Source organism: Emydura macquarii, unplaced genomic scaffold (genome assembly GCF_026122565.2).
Source record: "Emydura macquarii macquarii isolate MOO-44397 ecotype Brisbane River unplaced genomic scaffold, CSIRO-AGI_Emac_v2 contig_3240, whole genome shotgun sequence".
NCBI lineage: Eukaryota > Metazoa > Chordata > Testudines > Chelidae > Emydura > Emydura macquarii.
In genome coordinates this window covers 477,815-485,354 of record NW_027133377.1, presented here as the reverse complement: position 1 = coordinate 485,354, position 7,540 = coordinate 477,815, and the positions used below count along the sequence as shown (strand labels likewise).

At 41.6% G+C, this 7,540-nt stretch overlaps 1 long non-coding RNA gene across 1 annotated transcript; it reads right to left on the bottom strand.

The window, feature by feature from the left end:
* Positions 1–374: 374 nt before the first annotated feature.
* On the bottom strand, positions 375–6,761 carry LOC137142702 (uncharacterized). The gene is made up of 2 exons (XR_010917003.1): positions 5,899–6,761; positions 375–3,952 (listed from the first exon to the last, which is right to left on the bottom strand). It is a non-coding gene; the product is annotated as an uncharacterized lncRNA (long non-coding RNA).
* Positions 6,762–7,540: the final 779 nt, after the last annotated feature.

Genomic DNA, 7,540 nt, shown 5'->3' with positions numbered 1-7,540 from the left:
CCAAATATGGATCCTATTTGCAAGTCTAGTAAGGTGATTGTGTGAGTATTAGGTTTAAAAAGCAAAATATCCTGTAATTGGCCCCTGTATAAAGCAAGAGCAATGATACTGATATAAGATACTAACATTCTTCTTTGAGAATTCTTCAGCATGGCTCCCACTGTAGGTGTGCACAGACCTCACGTGCGTAAGAGCAGAAGTATTTCTAACAGCAGTGTCCATCAGGGGCATCCATGCTACCTGTGCCTCCTCAGCATAAAGGGTGGGGTACCTGCAACCCTCCTGTCGGGTTCCAATGCTGATAGCAGAGGATGAGGGAGAGTTCCACTGCTGATGACAGAGGATGCAGGACGGATAAAGCACAACAACCAATATGATTGCAAGCAGAATCGTTTATTCCATCTTGTTCTCCAGCTTATATACCTTTTTATCATCTCTGCATACAATGGTCACACAATTGCTGATTGGCTATTATATAATTTCACACACTTAGCATGGGAACAGCTTACATATTATTGGTAGCTTCTTAGCTTACATAGCTTTCTTGTTTACGACCTTGGATACTTTCTACTATCTAGTGGATGGCGGCCAAGTCCGCGGAACTCGCCGCCAGTGAGGCGCCTGAGTGAAAGTGGCCACCTTCCAGCTCCCTGTAGGCAGCCTCACTTGACCTGGTGTCCACCACCAGGCCTGCTGTAAATTTCCACTTAAGTAGGCATCAGGTCAGTGTATGGATAATACACTCCCACATCTCCCCCTTTCTTTTAAATATGCGCTCAACAAAACACTCCAAACTACCTTGCAATAAGCAAATAAAACAGGGGGCACAAATAAGGAAGAGGAGTACAATTCCCAAAATGATTATCCCCGTATAACAAAATAAAACAAGCCAAGAGGGCCAGCCAAAGTTGCTAAGCCACTCCCATAAGGGATTATGAGTTTGCATAATCTTATGCATATTATTTGCAAGGCATTGCAATAAAGCATGAACAAAATATAACTAATCTGATAAATTCATACAACACATGCCTTCAAAATCCTCACAACCGTGTCCCTGTGCCAACAAAAAAATCGATAGCTGCACGATTCTGCAGCCGTTAGGTCAGCATATGGATAATATACCCCCACAGCTCCCCCCTTTCTTTTACACTTCCCAGCATGTGGTCAGTGTGAGACCCTGAAGACATGCTTTTTTACATATTTATACAAACAAGACAAAAAAAAATTACATATGCATAAATTTTTGATGCTTATAGGTATATTCAAAATATTACTACTATTACCATTAACTTATACATTTCTAGTTTAAAAAATATACATAACAAATAACATATGAACAAAAAATTTCTACTTTTCTATTAAAGTTGTCTGATCTCTCTCTCAAAAGGCTATATGACTAATTAAAACTAGTTGGCTTTCTCCTTGCCCTTTCTCTGACCCTGGCAAAAAATCAAACACTATGGGAAAGAGAAGGGGGGTAGTTTCAGCAGAGAACAAAACACTCAAAAAACTAAAATAAAGTGACTATGGTCAAACAGACAATTATTTTCCTACAATCCCCCCTTTGAGCCACACTGTATTACCAGTGTGGCTCACTTATAAACCTAAACTAGCCTTTGCTTAAATTTAATAATTACAACTTAAATTAACATTAGCACAACAGGCACCCTGGCCTTAACAAACCAACTAAAAGCAAAGCAAACAGAGGGCAAAATACCCAAACACTAAAAACAACAACAGGTAAAAATAACAATAAAACAAATTATACACACAAACAATTACTTAAGCCAAAATAAATTTGGTAGCCATAAAATTAAGGCATAAAATAAATCTGTGAAACCCCATGAAATATCATCTTGGAAAATGGTATGGAATAATAATGCGATTTGTAAAATGTCATGTGCATTAAATTAGTAGTTCTTTCAGTAATTTTGACTGAATTGTCCATAGTCAAATGATTTAAATCAGATTGTCTATCAGCCTACAGCAATTAATTACAATTGATTATTTACATATTTACAGACCAATTATTTGGGAGAAGGGCCTGTTTTTCCTTCAGAAGGCTGCAAAAAAAAAATTCAAAAATTCTCTTCCTATAACACTTTTCACACTTTTAACTGTCCCTCCAAACTCTGTAGTGTTAACTTCTCAATCTCTTTACTACATGGTGTTTAACACAATCAGAACCACGGGTATACCTTCTTCAAAATGCAAGGGAACATGACTACAAATCCAACAGTTAGACACATTTAAATCTGTTTGTAATTGAATAATTAATTATAAAGATGTGTCTGTATAGTCCAAGAAGCATTGTCTTTTATGGTTTAGTTGCTTGGGTTGTAATTGTACCTCAAAGTCATCAGGTTGTTGGTCTTCTTCCCCATGGACCTTGGGGATTTCCTCGACAGGTGTACCGTTAATCAGGAACTTGGATCAAAATAAAGTCATCCAGATAAGGCCAATACAGAACATCCAAAAGATCACTAGCCATACCCATTTAGGGAACCAGTGATCTGGGGAGTTTTTAAGTCTTTTCCTTTTGAGGTGGTAGGGATGACGTTGTGGTATATCCTCTTCGCTCTGGAGTGGTTTCAAATCCTCTTCGCTCTGGAGTGGTTTGAAATCCTTTTCGCTCTGGAGTGGCAAATCCTTTTCTTGAGCAGGGGAGAGGTTACAAGCACTTGCACCCTGTTCCACTGACCTTGTCATTACAGGTGCAGAGGTTCTTTTACAGTGTTAGGCATGTATTCAGGACTGGTAACCTTGGCACTTTACAACAGTGTTGGTGGTGAGAAATACCTGGAGTGGGCCTTTCCAACGCAGTTTCAGGGCTGTCTGTCTTGGTGGACCTTTACGTGAATCCAATCACTGGGCTGTAGATCATGACATGCTTTTTGAGGGTCTTGGGGAAGGGCTTCTTGGACCTGTGAACGAAAAGCCTTAACACACTTCATTAATGCTTGACAATAAGTCAAATCAGTTTCATCAGCTAAATTAATATCCATTAGGTGAATTGATACTGGTGGAGAGCTAGAAAGCCTCACGGGTCAGCCCATTAGGATCTTGTGTGGTAAGAGTTCAGTCTTTCTGTTACATGATGATTTTATACTTATAAGGGCTAAAGGCAGGGCATCTGGCCATTTGAGGCTGGTTTCATGGCAAATTTTGGCTAGTTTATTTTTTCAGAACACCATTCTGTCTTTTCACTGCCCCTGCAGACTGAGGGTGATGTGGGCAATAAAAGTTCTGTTGGATATCAAGAGCCTTGCAAACTTCTTTTATAACTTGACCTGTTACTGTTGGTAGACAGAGGGATCCCAAAGCAAGGGATAAATTCCTTCACAAGCCTTTCGCTGACTATAATAGTGTCAGCCTTTGCACATGGGTAAACTTTTACCCATTCAAAAATAAACATACAATTACTAATACATATTAGACTGGACCAATATAAACACAAAACAACATAAATATGGCCTAAAATGCAGAAAGGACTGCAGCCTTAACAGCAGAGTCTGTTACAACATACCAATAAACTAAACATTTAACAACAACAATAATAAAAAATAACTATACAACATTTATAAAGCAGCAACATAAAATTCATTTAATATGGAAGCCTCCCAAAGTGGGGAAGCCTTTTTGTTTTTAGAGTTAACCATAATTATGGACAACACCAAAGGCATAATGGGAATCATTAACAAATTTACCTTCGGTCAGGATACAAACTGTAGTTACAGGAAAAAAATTAGCTTCTTGATCAGGGTTCACAGAAGGGAAAGGGTTACTTTTAATTACCTCATGTTAAGAACAAACAGCATAATCAGCCACAAGAATACCTTTAAAATTTCTTTGACAGGAGCCAATAACATAGAAAATCAATTTTGGGTTCTACAAAGGGTGGATAACAATGAGGCAGGATCAAAAACTGGACATCGGGTGAGTATAATATGACCTGCAAACAACAAAAGAATTTTATATTTTGTTAAACAAATATGAGGTACAAAAATAATAAGTGGAGAACCAAAAATCAAAGTTTCCGAGGTTTTACCCAAGGCAGCTACAGCTGCAATGGCACGGAGACAAGGTGGAAGCCCTGCAGCTACAGGGTCCATGGCATTACTGTAACAGGCAATGATCTTATACTTATCCCCACACAATCTTACACAAAGCAATAAATATTTTCCAGGTTTTCTAACAGGAAAAATTGGGGTGTTTTAGAGGATTCAAATAGGCACAATAATTCCTTGTTTAAGGAGAGATGTAATTACAGGACATATTCCTTTTGTATGCTGGATATTTCAAAATCCTGTCCCTATTCAAGAAATACAGCCAAAATAGAATTTTCATTTTCACAAGGAAAATAACAAATTAATCCCATCTGGTAAACAATAAATAGTACAATCAAATTTTACAATATAAATGTCTACCTACCAGGTTAACTGAAAAATAAAAACTTAAAAGAAAAGCATGCTAATTAGAAATAGATCTCAAAGAAACAGATAGTGGTTTAGACACTAGATGCGGCATTAATTGGTTTACATTCTTCCTTGATAAGGGAATAGAGAAAACTCCTAAACTTTTAAGGTGGATCTGCTGACTTCAGTGTCTAGAAAGTGTTTATAAAACATTTTACTGGTTTTCCATCAATAAAACAAAACACATAAAAACCTGATTAATCTATTAACAAAAAGGGTGCATTAATAAAGTTACTATTTCCCAGGCTGTCCTAATATAAAGGTTGAGTCTGGTCTCGGGGAGGAGGTGGTGGTGGCCCAAATGTCCACTCCGACTGGCCAGATCGTCTTGGACATTCTGCTTTCCAGTGTCCCAACTGTCCACAATAGTGGCAGGAGGAATCCCCTGGGGCCAAAAAGGTACCACGTCCTACTCCCCAACCCCGGCCCCGACCTCTCTATATACTCTTTATCTAAATTTTCACTTTTTCCTTTTTGGAGTCCTTTAGACTCCTTACCCGGGACTTATGCAGTCTTTCTTTAGAGTTTTCACCCTGTCTGCATTTTATCTTTGGCCCCCCTTTCTCCTTTTGGCCATAAACCATGTTGTTCGAACCAAAATGCTTAAGGGCCCGATCCTTATTTTTTACAATTTCCCATTATGTTTACCCACTCCCTCCCCCTCTCTCAAAGGTTTTTAGAAACAAGAGAAGAGAAACGGAGAGAGAGATAAGGAGAGAGAAACAGAGAAGAAAAAGAAAGGAAAAAAAAAATTTCCTCTCTCTCTCTTGAAACACTTAAGGTAGCACCTAATTACAAACAGTTTTCAAGATCCTTTTCACACACTTATTATACCACATAAGAGAAGTCTGACTGCCACTCAGTACTTCTGTACTTCTTCAGAGAAACCTGCCACTTAGTATTTCTTTCATTTCCCATGGTAGAGGTCTCTTTAGGAGTCTTATTTTCCTATGTGCCAGTATTTATCACACGCTTTGGCCGTCACCGACCAATCTCCTCGCGGAGGTATGGAACTGCGGTCCAGGTCTCCACACTCACTTCGTTCCCTACTGGCAATACATGAGGCGTCTCATTTCCCACTTGAAATCTTTCTCTCACTGCCGCTTGTACCCCCGCTTCAGCCGCAAGGTTCTTCACCATCCTCCTTGCCTTATTCCAGGTCTGACTTAAGGCAAAGGCTTCCTTGTTGCCATGGGCTACCGACTCTCATAGGTCGGAGCCCAAGTATTCCCAGACAGTCTTATCAAATACAGTACTTGATTTTACAAAAAATCCCCTTCTTAGTTCCCACTTCAATAAGCAAGATAATTTATCCGGGGACACCTTTTCCCCTTGGCGCTCCGCGATACATATAAAAAATTCAAGCACCGTTTTTTCTTCAGCTGATGCAGCGTTTCCCATACTTAATTAATTAGCCGCTCACCTTTGAGCTCAAACACGTCCCTCTCGGACGACCACGCCTCTGGACGACCACGTCTCTCTCGGACGACCACGTCTCTGGGCGAACACGTCTGCCTCTGGGCGACCACGCCTGCCTCTGGGCGACCACGCCTGCCTCTCTGGGCGACCACGCCTGCCTCTCTGGGCGACCACACCTGCCTCTGGGCGACCACGCCTGCCTCTCTGGGCGACCACGCCTGCCTCTGGGCAACCAGGAGCTGCCTTCACCGCAGTATCTCCTGTGAGCTCATACACGTCCCTCTTGGACGACCAGGAGCTGCGTCCAGCGCAGTACCTCCTGCAGCGGCTATAACTCCTGCGTTTCTTCTCCCTGCCCGACACACAATCCAATCCACTTGAATTGCTATCACGTCGGGGTCACCATTTGTCGGGTTCCAATGCTGATAGCAGAGGATGAGGGAGAGTTCCACTGCTGATGACAGAGGATGCAGGACGGATAAAGCACAACAACCAATATGATTGCAAGCAGAATCGTTTATTCCATCTTGTTCTCCAGCTTATATACCTTTTTATCATCTCTGCATACAATGGTCACACAATTGCTGATTGGCTATTATATAATTTCACACACTTAGCATGGGAACAGCTTACATATTATTGGTAGCTTCTTAGCTTACATAGCTTTCTTGTTTACGACCTTGGATACTTTCTACTATCTAGTGGATGGCGGCCAAGTCCGCGGAACTCGCCGCCAGTGAGGCGCCTGAGTGAAAGTGGCCACCTTCCAGCTCCCTGTAGGCAGCCTCACTTGACCTGGTGTCCACCACCAGGCCTGCTGTAAATTTCCACTTAAGTAGGCATCAGGTCAGTGTATGGATAATACACTCCCACACCCTCCTTCAGTTTCCTCTTCCCATCAGTGGCAGCCACAGAACCCAGCAAATGTCTGAATGGTCAATTTTTAGCTTGGGCTAAGTCTTCTACAAAACCTTGTACAGATTGTACAGACCCTCAGAAGCTTTCTGATTCTTCAGCATATGACCACTATGCTCTATATCAACTAATCTGAACTGAATACTGATACTTAGACCTCCTGTGTGTACAGACACCTCCCTCCACCATATAGACACTTCCATATAGGATTACTTAACATGCTGGCCTTGAAACCAGTAGGCTTCAAGCCCTGTCTATCCTGTGATGGACTAATTCCCTGGATAGTTGGATACAGCAGGTGTCTCTTCAATTTACGACAGCACACATACTGAACAAGATGTTCAGTGTGCCTATCAGTCTCTGCAAGAATGCCTAAGTTGAAAGGCACAAGGTTAAAGCTTCATCTCCTGGAGAGGGGGCAGCCAATGACCCTACAATGGAAATATTGAAGGGTAGATCTATGTTTCTGTCTTCCCAATATCCTGTGGAGATGAAAGTAGAACCGGGAGGAGGGGCTGGAGTGGTATCCTTGGAGCAGGAAGGACTCTCTGGCCCAGCCCAGTCCTGTCTTCCAGCCATTGCAGGTCTCAGCACAGAGACAGTCTCCTCCAGTACTGACCCTAGATTTGGTGACGCACCTCTCGGCCTGATCTGTCTGTTGAGCTGCACTCCTGAGAGAACCAGGACCAACACTGGTGCCAATGTACCTACTGGTACAGGTACCAAAAGTG